Here is a 22946-nt window from a genome sequence, read left to right on the forward strand (position 1 = left end):
AACACGCTTAGATCGTTTTCATTTATGTCCAACAATAAACCTCTCCCTGTTTGTAAACCAATGACGTCACAGTGTTCGACAGCGCCACAAATTTGGTAGAATTGAACTACACTCGAAGCTAGAGGTGAACAAAGTCGCGCCCGAAAGCCACGGTCTTGAGGGCATTAGGATATGGTCCTTTAAAGGGACGCTACCCTCGGTCCTGCTTTCCTTTCAATTGGAGGCAGCGAACAAGTCCCCTTCGTGGAACCCAGCACGCTCCTTCCAATTTGTTTTGGTTACAGTCTGTCTACCAATGTCATGATGACGTTTCTCTGGTAGAGGTCTATTCGAACGCTTTGCATCTTACTCCCTGTGGGCTCACAATGGTTCAGCTTAATTTCAATGGCAGCGGTTCTTACTTCTTGAATAAGACACTGTCATTGATTGAATATCACGTTATATGGCAAAAACTGCCATGAAGGAACCGGAGAGAAAACAAGAAAATATGTGGACGTGAGTGAAAAGCGAGTTAAAAGTAACTGGGAACTTAAGTTACTTTGGCAAAGTTACCTGAAAAAGGAACGAGTTCCTCTGAAAGTTACCACGGCGCAAAAAGTACCGAGTTAAGGTGCAAGTTACCAAAAAAAAAAGGAATTTAGTTACAGTAACGAGTTACTTGTAATGAGTTACCACGAACTCTCGTTTAAAGCGCCACTACGGACTAAATATCGTGTTTTCAGAATCCTACAAAAGCTACGTTACTGAAATCTTCTGGTCGCACTTTACATTCCCGCAAAATATTTTAGCTCTATGTGAAGCGAAAACTAGAGAAAATTTATTTTTATTTTTGAAAACTGTAACTCCGAGGGAGCGCGCCCGGCTCTCATCTGGCAACGTTGTTACCCTTCGCGGCTTCCAGTGGGGTCTCACTTTTTGCACACTGCGTGATCGGAACCCCACGTGACATGTCATCCAACTGCTCCGCCCTTGGAGAAAACACAAAAGAGGGGGAAGACATCTATCCCATTTTCCCCTTTTTCGACATATCAGCCTCACATGGCTTCTCTATCACGTGACCCTCCCCGCACGCCAGCGTCGTTGCTAGGAGATGAGTGTTCTCTCCAGAACTTGACATTATTGCAATTTGTGCGCTTATGATTACTTCATTCGCTCGTCGCGGCATCGAAGCTTGTGGAGGCTCAGCAGGTCTTCAAAGATTGACAGAAATGCACAGCGTTCGTTAACCGGCTTGAAATTTTGCGTATGGAATGCTTGAGGCATCTTCTTTTCATGGACTCAATAAAATAAACGCTGTTTTCTGAGTCCGGAGTGGCACTTTAAAGAGTTAGCACGCATGCTGAAGAAGTTGTGATACTTCAGCGCAACTTATGTAGGATAAATGTAAATGAGTGTTATTCTTATGACGTCATCTTGTATTCAAATTTTTCTCGGAAGGGGGCAATAAACGCGCAGAAAGACTATACCCCTAATGCCGAAAATCATATGACTGTGACGTCACGGGAGGTATTATATGGTAGGAAGGCGTGAAAAGTGTATAAAGAGCCAATAGTGATGGCCTAGGTCCTCTCATTCTCCTGAAGTCAGGGCTTGACGGCGCAGCCCTTCTAAAGCTTGTATCTGAGCAACACGTAGAACAATGGTCGCAAAACGCTAGAACAATGGTACTGCAAAAGGTCGTGTGCAGGATGGTTAGGCTCACTCAGGGCATGAAACATGGCCTTTATATCTAAAGCGAGGCACTTCACTTTTACATGGGGCACTCGCAAGCCACCAACCTCCCGCGACCGGTACAGACGCGCGCGTGACACCCATTCCACACTGTTGCCCCATATGAACTGAAAAGCAATACGGGTCACAGTAAGAAAGATCTGACGTGGCGGAAGCGATATGATACCATGGTAAGAGTACTTGCTTAAGAACCACGACGCCGCTAGCCGGGCCTTACAAGTAAGTGGAAGAACCAGACCCTTCAATTTACGGAGAACAGGAATGCTACGCTGGTGAATGCGCATCTACGATGATACTGCGATTCCCCGACTATTGAAATAGTACTCCACTCTGCATAATTCAGTTTTAACAGGTACCCCGAGTGCAGACGCACAGGAGGGAACAGAACTGATAAAGAGCTTGTATTGTCATCAAGCAAGATAACTATCTATGGAGGTAGCCTCTTTTAAACAAACTCTATCTTACATACCAGGTACCAACGCTCCAAATGGAGATTGCTTTTTGTACGTGCCATGACCTGCGAACAATCCTGAAACTACGGAAGAGTCGCTACGGGGGAGCAGTACAGTCCTGGTGGGCTTACTAGAACTTGGTATGCCACTCACCTTGATCATAATCAAAGAGCCGAGTCGCTGTAAGCCAGCGGCGACAGCACTCCACAGACCCAAATAATGACTGCTCACGGATGATATGTGCACGCAGCCCGGCTCTCACTGCCTGAAAAATAGCCATGCTACGAACATCTGGGCCACCAAAGGAGCTGGTACCGGCGAATCCAAATTTGGAAGTTAATTTCCGAAGTCAGCAATGCTAGTTGCTTCCGTTCTGCGCGTGCGACCGGCAACGGCTCCAGGTACCTTGCGGTGGCCCATCAACTGCTGGGAGCCCAAATATTTGCGCAGCCCTACTCGGCAGTAAAAGTGGAATATGGCATCGCAATAAACAATGTTCAGCTGTCTCAGACATGCCACAAAACGGACAACCGTCCGTGCGACATATCCGAAAACGGTGCAAACGTTCACGCAGTGGGAGGACACCATGGGCCAGCTTCCACTGGAGACTAGCACGCCGTGCATCAAGCCAGCCAGCAGTGATACGCCGCCAAGCGAATTTCGTTGGCACTGCTGGCCTTGCGGGACCCGGTCGCGTTTCCCTGTAGGCGGCGTAGAAATCACGGACGCTCCACAAGGAAATGTCTTCACCTGGGGATTCGACACGCAAGCGCCGCACGACAGCAACACAAGCACAAAAATAAGCAGGGAGTACTTCCGCCCTGGGGCGAAGCTCGGTACTTTCAAGGAACCACCTGGTGGCGTATCCAAGGAAATACTGCACTAATGCGCAGGCTAGGTGCTCTGACGCACGGAGCGCCTCAAAGAGAATACGTGATTGAACCGCCAAGCACTCTTCTGGCACAGCCCGTACTCCCAAGCCACCCAGATCACGGCCTCCGTGGAGTTGAGACCTACAGACCCATTCAACGGATCCGCCCCACAGAAAGCGGAACGCGTGTCATGTGATAGCAGCTTGTATTACCGCCGACGGGGATGAAACAGCCGCTAAAAACCTCAAGCGACTGTAATACCATGCTGCTAACACCCGTGCCCGAAAAGTGATCGGCAGTTCAACAAACTTAAGTTCTCGCAGCACAGCACTACAGCGGCTGAATACTTGAGGCCAGTTGACAGCCGATACCCCTGCACTGTGAAAGAGAACTCCCAGGAGTTTAACCTGAGGTCTTACAGGGACTTGAAACGGTGCAGCACAGGTTGGCTGAACATTTAAACAAAGAGCGACACTTTTGGACCTATTCAATCTTGCCCCAGAAACTGTACCGTAGTCTTCGAACGCTTTCAACACTGGCTCTGGGGAACTCTCGCGCGGTAGTATGACGGAGACATCATCAGCGCACGAAAACAGGCGGTTGGCGTCTATTAGGTAGCCTTAGGATAACTGAGAGAGAACACAGCCTCCCGACGAGCATGCATGGCATGCATGGCATCACGTAGCGCTATCCTGTGGAGGTCTCACGACCTGCCAAGGACCGAACACGCCTGGCACGCGTGTAGAACCTTTTCTAAATGCGGCGAAACACGCAAAAGAAGTGCCTTGGCTAAGATTTTGTAGTCGCATGCCAATAGAGTGATAGGCCGGTATGCATCCGGATCTCCACTCTGCATGCTAGAACATAGCATCCCTCGGGAAAAGCATAGATTAAATACCCGAGTCAAGGAGTTACCAATTACCCGCCAGAAACATTTGTAGAACTCAACTGGGAGGCCATCAACGCCGGGACACTTTCCGTTCGGCATTGATGAGACAGCTGCTACAATATCTTGTTGCGTGAGCGGCCCTGAGCCTACATGCTCTATCTTTTCGTCCGGCAGGGGGCACTCTCGGCTGATAACGGGCTCGTCGGGTGATGACTCCTCGTAAAGGGCCGCGCAGTGCTCACGCATCGCTGCTTGAATGTCATCAGGTTCGGTTAGAAGTGAGCCGTCAGCTGACCTGAGCTCGGCTGTACTCGAGCCCGGATTTCCTGCCACATAGCGCCGCAACAGCATGTGGGAGCTATAAGCTTCCCGACACCAGCGCTTGACATTTCTTTGCGCTACGAACTTGTGCCAAGAGTGCATACAAAGAGACGCAAGGCGCCTTTGCACATCCTCAATCTCAGAGGCAGTATCATGGCTGCGAGAGCCAGGGTGGCGAAGAATAGCTAATATCTGCCTGAGTGCATCTCTACACTGCCGATGTTCACGCGTACGCTGTCTCCCCCATGACCGAAGACGGTGTGCTGCTCCCTGCTTCAAAGCCTCCCGGTGATCTGGCCCAAAATCGGGTGCGGAACACTGTTCCGATAACCAATCTTGCATATCACTTTTAATTTCGGGATCCTCGAGCAAGGACACGTTCAGCCGCCAAAAACAACAACCAGATCGAAAATTCAGCATGCCAGATAGGGACAAAAGAACGCCGTGATGATCTGTAAGATCCCCAGCAGGTCGGGTCGCACAGCTAGAGATGAAGTCTGCCAAGCCTGGCGAGACATAAAATCTGTCTAGTCGGCTGTGGTGGCGACGTGTGTTAACCCATACGCATTACCATGCACGTGGGACCAAGTATCAATTAAACCAATCGAGTTCACTACTATCTCTCTGTTCGCCTGCCGGCCGTGCTGGCGGTCTATCGTACAGTTAAAATCGCCTGCAAATATTAAGTTCTGATTTCCATAAAAAAACGTGTCAATTCTGCGAAAAAAATTCGAGCGCTCACCGCGGCGCACGGGGGCGTAAACATTCACAACACGCAGTGTTTTACTCTCATGTTCCAGCTCGACACCTACCACCCTTCCCTCGGTGTCCGTGTCGAACCACCTGATAGATCCTCGAAACGACTGAAAAACTAAAATTCCCACGCCAGCTCTGTGGGACGAACCGCAGCTAAAGAACGCCTTGAGCCCATGCGAAACCTCTAAAGACTTTATAACCCGACCGGACAGGAACCCGGTTTCTTGCAGGAGAAGGATGTCTAATGCGAGCAGACCTTGCCCAGTCGATAACTTCTAACTGCTTCACCTCCCTGCTGAGCCCACGTACATTTAATGTGGCAAGACTGAATAGGGAGACTAAGAGAAAAATTGAGGATGCCAACACGCTAGTTAGGAATCTCGCACTGCAGACCCCTCGGATGCTTGGCGCTTGCTCTTCGCTCCAGATTCGATGAAATCCATCGCGTCAGCAACTGCACCTTCCTCATCTAACTCTAGGTCAATAACTAACCTGTCGGAGCTAGAAAACGCTACACTGTCCCCATCACCCCTAACTCCAGTATCACCACCAGCATCCCCGTCACTAACTGCGACCACTGCCTCAGTATGAGTTACAGCAGCTCCCTTGACAATGACCTAACCACTGGGAGAAGCATTGTCGGGAGACGCCACGACTGACAGAATGGCGTAAATGCAGGCTAGCTGGTGGATAAATTCCATGATAGGCAAGCCTGAGCGACGGGCAAGACACGTAAACAAACACAAACACGAAGGCTCAAAGGCTTTTTGAGCCTTCGTGTTCGTGTTTGTTTACGTGTCTTGCCCATCGCTGAGGCTTGCCTATCATGGAATGACGCCACGACTGTGTCAGGTGTAGGGTCACCAACACCACGTTCATTCGCAGCCGCCACACTAACAGCTTCTAGAACGGGATGCTCATCTTCACGAGACAGAACTCCGGTTGGGGTGTCCCCACTGGCAGCCTGCACAGCCGGCACAGCGGGTGCTTTCGGTGGCACGCGACCAGTCCCAACACGGGAAGCCCAGGTTGCAGCCGAACTCTCGGACACGGTGTGGTCTCCACCGCAACGCCTACACAAGGCATCGCAACTCTCATGCCGAACCTCACAACAGCAGGTACAAAGCGGGGCCACATAGTCCTTCTTAAAGTGACCTTCCGCATTGCAACGCATGCACACGCGCTTCAGGCCATCATAATTGATGGTCAAGCGCCTACCGCGTACGCTGATGAAATTCGGAACAGGGGATCGCATCTCCATGAGAACACGACGGTTCCCTGTTTCGATTCCGTCCAATTCCTTCTGAAGGAATGTCTCACGGCTCACCTTGGTGACTGGCCCCCCATATCCCGTGAGTGCCGTCCCTATCGCGGTATCGGGAATGGGGTCCAGAACCGAAATAACCGTCACCCTGACCCGTGACCAAGTTGTGTGTGTGTACTGTCATCAAGCAGGAGAGCCACGTGCGTATTGTCATCAAGCAGGAGAGCTACCTATGGAGGTAGTCCCCTTTGGACAGACACTAACTTTACGTTACGTTACAGAGCCACGTATGGAGGCGGCCGTGACCAAGTTGAACTCGAGAATTGTTAGTGCGGCGACGGCCGCGAACGGTGTGTTGCAGTCTGCCCACGGCCACATATCGTCAGTGCTAGTTATCCAACTTTGCCGGTGTGCCGGAAGCTTAAAGGAACCATGAAAGGATATTTGACAAGCCCACGATCATTTTTAATTTGTTCCCCTGTACTAATGCGTTCACTCTGTGAAATGTGAAGTTGGAAATGGCTCAAATACCGAAGATATTCTATATTAACATCGGGCGTGAACTGCAGCTGCTATACGATCCGCGTCCGAGACGAACTGGCCGGGGCATCATGCACAGAACATGCTGCTGATTCGTGGACGCGCTTTTGCGAGCAAAATGCAAAATTTTCAAACAAGCTCGCATGCTTCACCATGAAATAGCCCTGGAGACAAGATTGTATCTAACCGTTGACACAGAATCCTATGAGAAACGTAATATAGCCGTTCACTGTCAGCATGGTTACCGGAGCACGTTTTCCTCTTTGAACTTCTTATTCGTCAGAACATACCTCCGTCGGTGACATTTTACGAGCTGCTGAGTATCGAACGATACATAGACGCTGTGTGTGTCGCATGATCTCTTCCTCCATCGCTGACAATTTGCCTTTCGTCATATTTCAAGTGATTTGGACGGCAGATATACGACATGGTTGTTGTCGAAACCGAAACCATTCACCCACATGGTCGTTTGGGCTGTTCCTCCTCGTCGTTCACAGTTGGCTGAGGGAATTGGATGGCGATGACGTAAGCCCGCTTCGAAATCATAGATCCAGCGGTCACACCCTGCTATTTTTGTCTGATAACTACGCCCCCGTTGTACTGAATACGGTTAAAAATCGACGTGTGTACGATAATGAGGAATCATGAGAATGGTTTCCTGCAGAGTAGTCGGTATTAGCGAAAATCATTTCATGGTCCCTTTAATAATAAAAGTGTGTCTCTCGCGCCACTTCGCGGCACGCAATGAAGACGACGTTCCACTTTTCAGGACTGAAATAAATGTTGATTATGGTGCACCCTTAAGAATGACCTTCACAACATAGCATGCTCCTAGTCAACCATCATTCCGAATGACATCGTTCTCTCCCCTGATTTGTTGAAAAAGGGAGACACACTTATGCAGAAATATTAATTGTCACAAAAATCGTACGCCCCGCGCTTTCCGCAAACAAAGAGTGATAGAGGTATCTCTCTGTACAGTGCTTGGCTTTCAGTGTGCTATGTGGTGAAGCTTTGTTTTAAGAGTGTGGCCAACCATCATCCCGGAGAATAACGTCCATTCCCTTGATAGGATGAGTATGGGAGCCGTGCGCCTTTTTCGTATCGATTATGCACGACATCAGGACAAAAATAAAAATAAAATGAAAGGTTACCGTTCTCGACAAATCGGGCGAGAACGCTGTCATTGGGGATTATGGTTGGCAAGGAACGTGCTATGTGTTGCAGTTAATTTTTAAGAGTGTACCCCACTAGTTCATAGCGCTCCCGGCGCATTCGTCATCATCCATGATAAGAGCGCGCAATCTCAGCTACGGAACGACAGAACAGTCAGCGTCAAAATGTCAGTCGTGTTGAGGAGGGATACCAAAGCGCCTCTTGTGGCTGTTCCGAATCTTCCTTTTCTTTTCTTTTTACTTTTGTGTTGTGGAGTTGTGTGGAGTGCAGGGCAGGGGGGTTATTATGCGTCCTGGGCAGACTTCAGGGGGAACTGCGCCGACATTCGTCTGGAGTGTCTTCAGAAAACCCAGAGAAAACCTCAGACAGCACAGCCGGTCGTAGGATTCGAACCTACCACCTCCCCGTAAGCACGACACCAAAGAGCGAGACGCCTAACCCACTCCGCCATGCCGCTTGTCCGAATCTTCCGTCGCCCCCGTGCGAGAACCAGGCAGATGAAGGCGAAATTGACAGCCGCATAGCTGATACAAAGATCGAATTGGTGCACTGCTCCGCGCAAGAGATATGTACACCGAAACCGATTAATTAGTCGGAGAAATCGTTAGGCGTGGACGCGGTGTTTTTCTTGGAATATTTTTCGCTAAAGGTCACGATGCGTAAAGCAGTGGTTCCCTATGTGTGCGAAGTAAGAGTTAAAAGTTACACTCTTAGAAATGAACTTCACCGCATAGCACGCACCTAGCCAACCATAATCTCGAATGACATCGTTATCTTCCCTGATTTGCTAAAAACGGGAGTCGTACCCCTTTGTTTTGACACTTATGTTGTTCATAATTGTCACAAAAAAGGCGTTCATTTTCAACAAATGTTGGACGAGAACGTTGTCATTCGGAATGGTGGTTGGCTAGGAGCGTGCTATGTTGTGGAACTCATTTTTAAAAGTATAGGATGTTTATTTAATTCTTGAGCGTATGGGAATATGCAAATGGGCCGCTCACTAACCAGTTCATAGCCGATGTCCCAAGGATCTTTACCGAAAAGAAATTTCTTCGATCGTGCCACCCATTCACGAATTATTCAGCCGGGGGTCTTTCGTGAGACACCCTGTATAGTACACTCCAAAAACTGTACTTCACCGCAAAGCACGCTCTGCGCCAACCGTTGCCACGAATCATAGAGTTATCGCTTCTGATTCGAAAAGAGACGGGGGTGTACGTCTTTTTGTGTCAGTTTGGATACATGATAATTGACACAAAAAAGCGTACGCCTCCCTCCTTCCTCGAATCAGAAGCGATAACCCTATCATTCGTGGCAGTGGTTGGCGCAGAGCGTGTTACGCTGTAAAGTTCAGTTTTTAGAGTATAGATGGGGCAATACTTGTAATTTGGTCGACCCCCTAAAGGGACTGTAAAGCGAATGTTAAAGGTATATAGAAACTATGTGTTCCTGAGAAACTTATAACTTGAACGGTTCTGATATGTAAGGAACATTTTTCACGTTCGCGTCGTATCCTATTCGCGTATTGATTCGCGGGAGCCTTGGAATTTCGAGGTAGCGCCTTTTTTCATGAATACAGAAAAGTTCAGTTGTGTATGCAGACTCTTGAGCTCGTCTGATCCAATACCTCTCCGCTCGTTGTATTTCGTTTGTACTTAACGGTCCTTGCGTTCTCGCGCGTCTTGCGTTTTCAATGAAACGTAGTATCCAAGCAGTGACGCGGTGCAAACGCGTTGCGTTGCTAAAGCGCGTAATGTCGTTCAGCGGCAGCTGCTGTGAGCTAATTGGAATGACTTGTAGCACATTGGACACAGAATCGGTCGGATAGTCATCGCTTTGAGGTGATTGCTTATCATCAAGAGGCCACATGGTTAATGGATGTTTCAGCCACGATGGTCCTTTCCACCACAGCTCTGCCGTTAACAACTGCTGAGAAGAAACGCCTCTCGTCAGAAGGTCGACCGCGTTTATATCGGTAGGCACGTGGTGCCAATAATCTGTTCCCACATTCTTCCGTATCTCCAGGACTCTGCACTCTTAGAAATGAACTTCACCACATAGCACGCTCCAAGCCAACCATCATCCCGAATAACAACGTTCTCACCTCTGATTTGTTGAAAACGGGAGGCGGAGCCTCTTCTGTGCCGCGCATAATTGCAGAAAATAGGCTCCGCCTCCCGTTTTCAATAAATCAGGGGCGAGAACGTTGTCATTCGGGATGATGGCTGGCTAGGAGCGTGCTATGTGGTGAAGTTCATTTTTAAAAGTGTATGTGACGCGAAAACTAGGGAAAATATGTTTTTTATTTTCTAGAACTGTGACATCATGTTATACTCCGAGGGAGCGCCCGGCTCTCATCTGGCAACGTTGTTGCCCTCGCGGCTTCCGGGAGCGGAGCTCACTTTTTGCACTGCGTGAGCGGAGCCGCACGTGACATATCATCCGACCGCTCCGCCTATGGAGAAAACACAAAGGAGGGATAGAATACATCTCTCCCATTTTCCCCTCTTTCCACCAGTGGCACTTGACGTCTCCACCACGTGACCCTCCCCGGACGCCAGCGTTGTTGCTAGGAGACGACTGTCCTCTCCGAAACTTGACATCGTTGCAGTTTGTGCGCTTATGATTACCTCATGCGCTCATCGCGGCATCGAAACTTGTGGAAGCTCAGCAGGTCTTCAAAAATTGACAGAAATGCACAGCTTTCGTGAACAGGCTTGAAATTTCGCGTATGGAATGCTTGAGGCATCTTCTTTTCGTGGACTAAATAAAATAAACGCTGTTTTCTGAGTCCGGAGTGGCACTTTAAAGAGTTAGCACGCATGCTGAAGAAGTTGTGATACTTCAGCGCAACTTATGTAGGATAAATGCAAATGAGTGTTATTCTTATGACGTGATCTTGTATTCAAACTTTTCTTGAAAGGGGGCAATAAACTCGCGGAAAGACGATACCCCTAATACCGAAAATCATATGACAGTGACGTCACGGGAGGCATTATATGGTAGAAAGGCGGGAAAAGTGTTTGAAGAGCCAATAGTGATGGCCTAGGCCCTCTTATTCTCCTGAAATCAGGGCTTGACGGCGAAGTCCGTCTGGGGCTTGTATCTTAGCAACGTGTAGAACAATGATCGCAAAACGCTAGAACAATGGTACTGGAAAAGGTGGACGGGCTTTTGCGAGCAAACTGCAAAATTTTCAAACAAGCTTGCATACTTCGCCATGAAATATGTTTTAAGTTGACCTGGAGACAAGATTGTATCTAACCGTTGACACAGAACCCTACGAAAAATGTAGTATAGCCGTTCACTGTCAGCATGGTTATCGGAGCCACTGATCTCTATGTATAAAGGCTGGATCGCGCACAGGAGAGGGGCTAGTGGGAGAGAGGTGCGGCAACCGGCCGCCATGTTGGAGGGCCCAATGGCGCCGGCTGCTCCCATAGGAAACAATGGGAAGCGATTCGATTTGGAGCATTTGTTACTCTTTAAACGCTCCTCATTGTTGATTAGCACGCATCTTTCTTAGGAATCAGTGTGCTGGTGTATTCCTACCGTGCTTCGGCGGTGTGTCTGTAGTTTTCATGGTAATTACGTTCTTTTTCTTCTCCGCTTCCTGTACTCTGAATATGGTGTCGTTAGTTACGTGCACGGGAAGCATAAAAATAGAGGAATTTGGTGAATGACAACTTATAAATTTAATTCCTTTCGCTTAGAAAGGGTTTGCACTGTTTGTTATTGTAAGGTAGTTTTGTTTGTGTGTGGTTTTCGTTTGTTATTGTGTGGTTCGTTAGGCGCTGTATATGGTTCTCGTTTGGCCTTTTCCATAATCCATTGGCATTCGTATTGTGTTCTACGAGTGTGTTGCAGTTGTTCAGCTGTCGGCGCAGTTTGTTACAGGAATTCGAAGCGCTGTGCACGAAGAGCGCATGACGTAACAAGTGCTGCAAGAGTGATTGCACTTGCGAGGTTAACGCCGCAGTTTACTTCCACCCTACCTCACAAACGGCTTGTTTACAAATTGTACAACAGTACAAATTTACAAACAGTAAAATTGGATCAAATTGCAAAGTAACATCACTGCGAACATGACATGTAGAATTTATAAATTAATATTACAACACTCGACTTCTACGGCCATTAGTCATTGTCATTGATTGTTGAATACTATGGTTCTTGAGAGCTTCTTTCGTAGTCGTGGTCTGTCATTCACGTTTTCTGTGTGCTCCTTTGCAAGACGGTGAAGTCGAATCTTGCCATAGCAGTTAGCTACAAGCTTTATGAAGCGAATGACGTGGTTTTCTTCTGGAGAGCACTCGAACATGTGCTCGTAGAGGGTAGGGAAAACGTTGTGTCTCAGAGATGTGGACCTAGAACCTTGAGTGCATCAAAGGCTTCCTGTGTGAAACCTGGTTCGCCGTGTATAGAGCTGTACCACGACCTAAGTGTCGCCTGGTGTGGAAGCGAAAGGTTAAATGTCTTCCTGACGTACTCGTATGCCTTTGCTGAATAAAACAGGAGAGTGAGCGCAGAGCTACGCAGTGACTGGGGATACTGCTCTCTGCTTACTTTTCCAGTTTTGTTCTGTGGGGTGCGCAGTACTAAATCTAGCTGCATATCAGACAAGGTGCCACGAAGCATGTCAGTGCATTGACTTGATACGAGAGATTTCTTCTCGAGATCTTCTATAACACTCTCCGCAGTGAGTACCGCATTTTTCTTCAGTCTTCGGGCATTTTCTTCAGAGCTTTTCAGCTTCTTCACGTTGTCCAGTGCTTCAACTGTGATGTCTATCTTCCTTTTTAAGGTCCGTGGACTCTCTTTCACTGTGTATGTGTGGTCAGCAGCAAGGTTATGTGAGGATCGGACTGGCTGAGGTGACAAGACCCCTGGACCTGCAGGCCACGATGGTCCTTTCTGTGAAATTTCATGGTTGACGTCCTGCTCTACCTCTATGTTATGTCTTGTTGGAGGTGGTTTTCTTGGCTGTACCCTCTGTGATGGAAAGATTAATTAATTATTTTTGGAAGCTGTTGTTCATGTGAGATAAACGACAACATTTGTTAAATTCACCATTTATTTCCGCATTTCTTGCACATGCCAGGAACTGAGGTCATGATGGAGGTCAGTGGGCACTGCAGTGAAAACCTAGAAATTATTATTTTTCCTTCATTATTATTTATTTATTTATTTTTGCATTGCATGAGGAATACCTAACGAGCTAGTATATGTATTGGTTCCTACAAGCTCGAATATTACGCCACAGGACCCTGACCTTATACTAGGACTGTCTTGAATAATCAAATCAGGGACATGACTCTGCATTTCTAGGTAGTGAATGTAAAATTACATTGTGAAGAACCATAAAAGCAAAAAGTAGTAGTGTCAGTTCAGTCCAGCAAGTGCAATGTGAGTTCGCATAAAAAAAAAGTGTCTAACAAGTCTCCATGGCTTTGCACCCAGAGCACAGTACACAAATTCAGAGCTGTTGTGATCACCACCAGCTGAAACTGAGAAGTTGTGGAACCTCAATATAACAGAATTTTGTTTGCAAGCATTGTCATGAGCCTTAAAGCTGATGACAGAAAGCCTAGCACGGAATGTAAATTATTTTGTACCATAAATTTTGTCGCATAAGTTTTGTTGTGTCATGTATGTTGACTGATGTTTCACTTCTGAAGACTTGTACTGAGCTTGTTGGATCAACTACCACATTCAGAATTGCTGCACATTACACAGGTTCCCAAGCAAATTCTGATGTGTTACTATTGTGTTTACTTTCAGGAGGTGCTGTGGAAAGTCAAACTCTGTAGGCACAGCATCACTCTTGAGTCGCGCAGTTTGCCCTGAACAAACGAACATCGAAACAGGCCTCCTCAAAGTGTCTGCTGCAGAGCACCGAAGATTTAGATGGGGCCCAATTTTTGCGATGCATCTTCTGGACCCACTTCTTCAGCACGGCTGGGCGACTGTGAGGGAACCTGTATAGCACAAGCACATTGTGTAGAAAATACATAAATAGAGCAGCCAAACATAATTTCTTAGTACCTAATGGCACCAGCGAAGTAGCAGTACGAGCAAGCGCGAGTGTCACATACATGCGATACGAATAAACACTGTTTTTCCTCAAAATAAATGGCTTACCTGTGAAAAGTTAACCCCTTTCGTCTGTCCGTGCGTGAAGTGCACTGAAAACTGCAACAAGCTGGCATGGCATGCCTTCTAATTTAAAGGAAACAAAAAATTGCGGGCAGCCGCGCTTAACTAAATGCAGACGACAGTACGTGTTGGGCCCACCAATATGGCGGCCGGTTCCACGCTGTGGAGCACCCTATGCGCGATCCAGCCATATACTATAGAGATCAGTGATCGGAGCACGTTTTCCTCTTTGAACTTCTTCTTCGTCAGAACATACCTCCGTCGGTGACATTTTACGAGCTGCTGAGTACTGAACGATCCATAGACGCTGTGTGTGTCGCATAATCTCTTCCTCCATCGCTGATAATTTGCCTTTCGTCATATTTCAAGTGATTTGGACGGCAGATATACGACGTCGTTGTTGTCCAAACCGAAACCATGCACCCACATGGTCCTGTAGGGTGTGTCCTCCTCGTCGTTCACAGTTCACTCTTAAAAATGAACTTCACCGCATAGCACGCTCCTAGCCAACCATTATCTCGAATGATATCGTTATCTGCCCTGATTTGTTGAAAACGGGGGGTGTACGCCATTTCTGTGACACTTATGCTGTTCATAATTGTCACAGAAAAGGCGTACGCCCCCTGTTTTCAACAAATCAGAGCAGATAACGATATCATTCGAGATCATGGTTGGCTAGGAGCGTGCTATGCGGTGAAGTTAATTTTTAAGAGTGTTGGCTGAGGGAATTGGATGGCGATGACATCAGCCCGCTTCGAAATCATAGATCCAGCTGTCACGCCCTGCTATTTTTGTCTGATAACTGCGCCCCCGTTGTAATGAATACGGTTAAAAGTAGACGTCTGTACGATAATGAGGGGTCATGGAATGGTTTCCTGCAGAGTTGTCGGAATTAGCGAAAATCATTTCATGGCCCCTTTAACAATAAAAGTGTGCCTCTCACGCCACTTAGCGGCACGCAATGAAGACGGCGTTCCACTTTTGAGAACTGAAATAAATATTGATCATGGTGCACCCTTAAAAATGAACTTCACCACATAGCACGCTCCTAGTCAGCCATCATTCCGAATGACATCGTTCTGTCCCCTGATTTGTTGAAAACGGGAGACACACTTATGCAGAAACGTTAATTGTCGCAAAAAGGCGTACGCCCCGTGCTTTCAACTTTGCCACATTTCAGTCGAACAGACATTATTCTGAGATTTAAGACGACAAATGTTTAGCTCGATAAACATTATTAAACGGACTGTAAAGTGCAACGTAACTACACTCTAAAAACAGAACTTCACCGCGTCAACCATTTCCAAGAATGATAGGGTTATCGCTTCTGATTCGAACAGAGACGGGGGTGTACGCCTTTTTGTGGCAATTTTCATATATCCAAATTGCCACCAAAAGGCGTACACCCATCTCTCTATTCGAATCAGAAGGGATAACCCTACCTCTTGTGGCAATGGTTGGCTCACAGCGTGCTTTGCGGTGAAGTTCTGTTTTTAGAGTGTACCAGATTTTAAGATACCGCCATGCAAAAGTTGGAATTTTGATGGCGCACACAAGACATCACCTCTCAGTTCTTCATTCTTTTCGCACTAATTAAATATTCTGAACACTTTTAGGAACTCATATGGAGTTCGCCGAGGAGAAGCGCGGGAGCCCTTCCGGGAGTGGCGGACAGGTACGACGTCATACTGAAGTACTATACATAACCATCGACCACACTAATAAGGTCACACGCTTTCATTGTAATACCAATGCATTATCCAAATCATTCTTTTGTTCAACTGCCATCGAATGGAATAACCTCCCATCATCTCTCGCAACTATTATCGACCATACAGTATTGTGTAACACCCTCTCCCGTTCACCCCTCCATAAGACCACCACGCTTGTATGTAGGGTGTTAAGAAATTTTTCTCCTCCCCCTTATCATATTATTTGTTAATTATCTGTACTTATGTGAACGGACTCCCTGTTTCATGCTTTAATACTCGTTTTCATATGAGTTTGTACTGTTGTCGTTTCTCTATTTTTCTGTTTAGTTACTACTAATTGTGTTGTTCTTTTTTGCTTGTTTGTTTGTTGCTATCAAGTTGCTGTAATGTATCTTACGCTCCAGTTCCCACCCCCCATGTAATGTCCTCCGGACCCTTGGGGTTCCTCGAAATAAAAATAAATAAATAAATAACGCATTAGAGACGGGTTACCAATTACTATCAGACACCTTTTAAAAAATTAATAGCAACCCTTCAGAAGTTCTGTTTACATTTTCGTAACCTGTAACAATGTCTGCGCGATGAGGGGCGATCTGTCGGTCTTTCTCTAGAGAACGACACGGCGACGCTGATAGCTATCAGCGTCGCCGTGTCGTTTGCTTCTCCACTATGACCCACGGACCCGGTGTGCGTAGAGTGATCGGAAGACAGGTGCCGAATACATCGGGGCTTGAAGGACTGAGCCCCGCCCCACTCCTCCCGAAACTTTCCAAAGCTGCGTCAGGACCTCTACGAGAAGTCTACCAAGCTGACGCTCGTCATGAACACTTCGAACAAATGAAAATCCCGTAGAAATTTGACTGGCAACGTCAGAACATGAAATCCCCGGCATCCTGCCCGACCTCTGTGCATGAAAATAAAAAAAGATGGGGGGAGGGGGTTCTGCCGGGTACACTCCTGCAGATTGAAACAAATTCCGCTTACACACCAGAAGATCAAAGCTGTGAAAGTCGGTTGGCACCGTTGCTGCGTTCGAAGCCACGCGATTTCTACGGAATATTTTCAGGCGTCTTTGAATGTGTACTCATTTGAGTACATCAGGGCCGAAAGGGCAAGGATCAGGCTATGTGGTGACCTTCATTTTTAAGAGTGCACCATGATAAACATTTACTTCAGTCCTCAAAAGTGGAACGTAGTTTTCATTGCGTACCGCTATGTGGCGTGAGAGGTGGACACTTTTATTCTTAAGCTTCCACCACACCGGCAAAGTTGGATAACTAGCACTGATGGTATGTGGCAGTGGGCAGACTGCAACATAGCGTTCGCGGCAGTCGTCGCACTAACAATGGATTTCGTTCATGATTACCCATGATGTCCCATCCTACAGTTGGCAATACGATTACTCTGTGACAATCAGTACGCCGTGGAGGGAGGCGAAGGGAAGCCAGTCCTTCATATATTGGAGAATCAGTACATTAAGGATATAGGGAGTGGTAGGCTAAAACGATAAGGAAGATGGGCTCACTAATTTTGTGACTATATCTGATGAGTCAGCAGTACAAGAAGGGCACTCTGATAACGCGGTTCGGCCGCAGGTGGGCCGTATCTTTCAAACCACGGCTGATAAAAAGGTCGTCGGGCAGTATCGCTTACGGTGCTGTTCCGGACAAGGACACAGATGGATGAACACGAAATTGACAACCGTAGATGTCATGCAAAGAGCGCATTGGTGTACCTCTCAAGAAACGTGTAAACCGAAATCAATTAATCACTTGGAAAAATTACGAATTTCGGACGCCTTTTTCTTTTTTTGAATAGGTTTCCCTCAAGGTCCCGGTGCGTAGAACAGAGGTTCCGTAAGCGTGCGAAATCAAACACCCGCTACTCGGTTCATAGCCAATGTCCCAAGGATATTTACCAAAAAGAAGTATCTTCGCTAGCGTCAACTGTTCACGAATTATTGAGCCCTGGTGGGGAGGAGCTTCATGAAACACCTGTTATCGACCTCTAAGGGTACATTTATGCTGCAGCATCGCTGCTCGCTGCTCGCTGCAGCTTCAAGCACATCGCTGCTCGCATAACCGCTAGGGTGCGTTTACCCTGCAGACTGCTCAAGATGCTGCTCGCTTTCGCTATATCAGTCGCCTAGCAGCGTTCACTGTGGAAGGATGGAAACGAGGAAAAGTGGGAAGGAGGAAACCGACTTCATCACAACCAATCGCAGGTCGGATTTCAAGACGCCAGTCATCAATGATACCAGGAAGACAAACATGTTTACATTCCTAGGTGCAGCGAGCAGAGCGGCAAGCAGCGGCGAGGATAAGCGAGCAGCCAGGCTGCAGGGTAAATGCACCAACAGAAAGCTCTGTGTTTGACCTGTCATCGCCAGAAGTCAGGTAGTCCCCGGGCATGTTCAAACATGTTTGGCAGCATTGTTGTGGCGACGATCATGGCGTGCATCTTTGGCAAGCAGCGATGCTGCAGCATGAACGCGCCCACAGAGATACATGTGTTTGTTTCGTCATCGCCAAACAGCGATGTGCCATGTGCCAGCAGCGATGCTGCAGCATAAATGTACCCTAATACTTTCTCTACCTGAGGGAAGGAAGGGAGTTGCCTCAGGACAGAAGCCGCCGATATTTCGAACAGAGACTGTTCTTCTTCTGGGCACCGTCCTCATCATTGGCATGGTATTTAAAGGGTTAGGTGTGACGTGTTTAAAGGTTCATGCGAATTGTGGGTCAACAGCCCGGAGGGAAGAAAGGTTCCGTACGGGCTTTTACGGCCGGAGTGAATGGCTGCTTTGTTAGAGTGTGGAGGGGATTATGTGAACGTAGTGATCTAGGCTACAGACCGGTTACAGAAAAATGCCAATGATGAGGACGGTGCCCAGAAGAAGAACAGTCTCTGTTCGAAATATCGGCGGCTTCTGTCCTGAGGACACTCCCTTCCTACATTCTACCGGTTCGCTGGATTTCTACCTTTCTCTACCTGAGACGTTTAACGAAAGGTCTCAAATTATATTTCTGTCCTACGCGATAAAACAACGAATTCTAATAGTCCGTTTTCATTTAGGTCGGTGAGCACGGTCGTAAGGACAACGCTCTAAAGGGCGAAACGCATTCGATGTTTTCTCAGCGTCAAAATGTCGCGCGTACGCCATGGCCTTGCACACGCGGCGAAGAAACGCCAGCGAGGCGACCACCCGAAACGCATGGGACGCGTACTGAGCGAGTGACGCGCGCCACTGTTGCTATATTCGTCGACCACAAATATCTGTTAGAACGAACCGATGCTCTTCTTTCCTGTGGTTCGTGCGTTCATTCATTCCAGATACCATTCAAATGTTCACGTAAATTTAGTGTGATGGATAATGTCCCAAAACATTATGCGAGCTGCTTATACGCAACGTTGTCTGCCGCACGGCGGCCATGGTTCTGTCTACTTCTCGAAAAACGCGCCCAGACGCGCGCGAATATCTGTAGTCGACAGATTCCGGCGTACGCCCTTCGTGCGCGTTGAAAGATTGGTTTTTACGAGGTCACACGCACCTCGAGCGCGCGCGCGTCGTGAAAACGTCGGAAAAACGCTCCATGCGTTTAGCCCTTTGCACTCTTAGAAATGAGCTTCACTGCGTCGCTCATGATCTCAGTTGTCTCGCGACGTAAACACCCAATTATTTATTTATTTGAAATGAGCTTCACCACATAGCACGCTCCTAGTCGACCATCATCTCGAATGACAACGTTCTCTCCCCTGATTGGTTGAAAACAGGATTCTGTGCCGTGCATAATGGCACAATATAGGCTCCGCCTCCCGTTTTCAACAAATCTAGGGCGAGAGCATTGTTACTCGGGATGGCGGTTGGCTAGGAGCGTGCTAGGTGGTGAAGTTCATTTTTAAGAGTGTAGTCGGAGCACGGCTTGCCAGGCGGCGGGTGGATAATGGAGGGATAGGAATATATCTATTAAGAAAAAAGAGGAAAGGTCAGCCAGACGGAGGTCGGCTTGCTATACCAAAAAAGTGGAAAATGGGGGAAGAAAAAGGGAAAAGAAAAGAAGAAAAGGAAATGAAAAGAAATGGAGAAGAAAAATTTAGAAAATGGGAAAGAAAACAACAGGAAAAGAAGAAAAGAAACGAAGGAGGAAAGACAAAGAAGATAAGAAAAGGAAAGGAGGAACACAAAACTAAAACTGAAAAAGACCCTTTTTCACATATGCGCGTCGTGTCCTGGGAGCTCTTCGGCTAACCACGTTCTAGGCGCGTCCGAACAAATGCACGTGGGTACCACAAAAGGACCAAAATCGGTCCCGAGTTGCGCCGTTCGTGCGGTCTCCCCACTGGTCCCCCGCTTCTGTCGTCCCCGTACGTGATCAAAGAAACGCTGGGCGCCAACAGACGAGGCACGGACAAAGCACACACAAAAAAGGGCGCTAAGTTACAACACATTTACTTGAGGAAATCACCCCCACATTTATACAACCTCGACCGGGTATTCTTCCAACGCCACGTGTCAAGATATGCTAGTTCGTTATCGGATAATGCAATAGATGGCGCTAAGCATCTCTTTGATCATGTACCAAAAGACCGAGTTTCTTCGTTATTTCCATACTGTGACACCAAATGCAGACGAAGATAACCCTCTCCGGCGCGTCATGGGCATGCGCATGTGCTAAAGCCTTTGTGAAAAAACTGTCAATTTGAAAGGCGTCCTTGACGTAGTCAAGACAAAATGGGATGAATGATAATAAACAGCAACAACAACTTTTGTTCAGGTTAATCGGTGGGGAGTGTCACCGCCGGAGGGGATACTCTACCCCATTGCAGGAGGTGAAGCAGGGAATGAAGGAATGAGTCCCGTTACAATGAGGATCGAAGTCCTGTGGCGTCTAAAAAGGCGAAGAGAGTCTTGAGGGCAGAGCGTTGGATTGCTGGATGCGGCCAGGGGCCAAACAATTTTGTGAGGGTGAGGGGACGGGAGTCGGGCTCGTGGAGGGAGGCGGAGAGTACGGAGCTGGAAGGGTGCTAGTGTGGGTAATGGAGAAGAATGTGCTCGAGATCTTCAACAGCACCGCAGTGACTGCAGTGGGGAGAGTTAACTTGTCGCAAGTAGTAGCGCCACTGAGCTGTGAAGGCCACGTCGAGGCGTATTCGATGAACTAATGCTTCGTCTTGACGAGAGATATGTGCTGGCATGCGGAAAGCGAGCGCTGCGTCAACTCTGCTCACCATGGCGGGGGGTAGTATGTCGGCGGTCCGTTGGCGGGTAGCTAGAAGAGTCACAAGGCTTCGAGGTGTTGACCGCCGATCGCCTCTGAGCAGTGTAATACACGTCCGTGTCCGACGAGAGAGCTGCTTCGGCGGCGCTGTCCGCCAGTTCATTGCCTTCGACACCGCAATGGGCGGCAACCCATTGGAGAGCGAGCCTATGTCCTGCTTCGTAGACAAGTTTGTAAGCGGTTAACACATCCATTACCAACGGGCTGGAGGAGCCTCGGATGCCAGAATTTCCAATTGCTTGCAGCCAGGGATAGGCAGTAATAGTAATACTTTGTATTATAATGCTGTTTCTGTAATACTTTTGAGTATTTGTATTACGGTATTATAATACTCATTTTGAAATGTATTTATGTCTGTATTATAATACACAACACGCGGTATTACGTGTATTATAATACTTTTGAAGGTGTAATACTTTCCCAGAGGTCGTAAGTTCGACCTGCAAAGTGTCACCAGTGCACTTTATCAGTAATATTTCGTGTCCCACAAACGTTTGAACACGAACAATGATCCTATTACAGTGCTCTCTGGCCCCAAATTATCCCAAAGCGAGCGACTTTGGGGCCAGAGGTTACTGGAGGTTTCCTCGCATTCCTTCCACTTCAGAATCCGTAAGGAAGAGTCATACCAGTGCAAGCCCTTTGTCTTATGAAAGAGTGCGTCCAGTGCAGCCAGTTACCCCTGTACGCGGTTGCACTATGGACAGTCACAGGTTTTTGAACGGCCCATATTTTATCGTTCAGAGTGGATGAAATCAGGGCTCTGCCACAGTGAGAGCAAGTTGTTCATTGCGATCGAATTGATCTGCGCTATCTGATCTTATTCGGAAAGATCAGGCCATGTGCAAAAATGTAAGCGTGAATAAAACGTCATTGCAGAATGATTGTCTCGATAAGTAATGGGGATATATCTAAGTAGTTCTTCTGTTCTTTTCCTTTCTTTCTCCCCAAGTTAAGTATCAATGTATTGATACGGGCAGCACAGCGCGGCGATGGCAATGATTTAATGAACAGAATGATAATGCGCGTGACATGAGTCGCGTAAGATGAGTCCTCATTGTCATCGTCACAATACCCCCCCCCCCCCCGAAGTCGTGACCTCCTGGGCACGATGGTCAATGTCGGTCGATGGTCAATGATGGTCCAGTGGGCGAAATATGAAGTGACGCTGTGCTGCCCGCAGTAGTAGCCCGGTGCCTCCATGGTAGCGGTGCAGCCTTGATGGATGGTGGCGACGTCGACGACAAGGCACAGGGCTAGGAATGACGTTCGGCACCGATGTGGACGATGGGGCGATGAGGCGATGGGGACGCTGTGCTGCTCGCTGGAACGTCGGTGGTCCGAGGGCGGGAGCTGAGCCATCCCTGGGTGCTGCTGTCACGGGCGTCGGTTCTCAACGGGGCTGGGGGCTTCTGGTCAGGTCGGGTCATCTTTGGTCTCGTAGGTCTGTCGGCAGGTCGGGGCTGGGGTGTCGATGGCCATGGCAGCAGCAGGTCGGTTGGGGCGAGCCAGCACCTCCACCAAATGATACGGGCAGCACAGCGCGGCGATGGCAATGATTTAATGAACAGAATGATAATGCGCGTGACATGAGTCGCGTAAGATGAGTCCTCATTGTCATCGTGTATAAGTATTACTCGTGTAATACACAGAAGTATTAGTATTATGTATTATAATACTCATTTTTGAAATGTATCTGTATTATAATACCGATTTCCAGGAAGTATTATGTATTAGTATTATAATACAAAATATGAGTATTACTGCCGATCCCTGCTTGCAGCGCACAGGTTGAGTC

This window comes from Ornithodoros turicata, chromosome 7 (assembly GCF_037126465.1).
Source record: "Ornithodoros turicata isolate Travis chromosome 7, ASM3712646v1, whole genome shotgun sequence".
Taxonomy (NCBI): Eukaryota; Metazoa; Arthropoda; class Arachnida; order Ixodida; family Argasidae; genus Ornithodoros; species Ornithodoros turicata.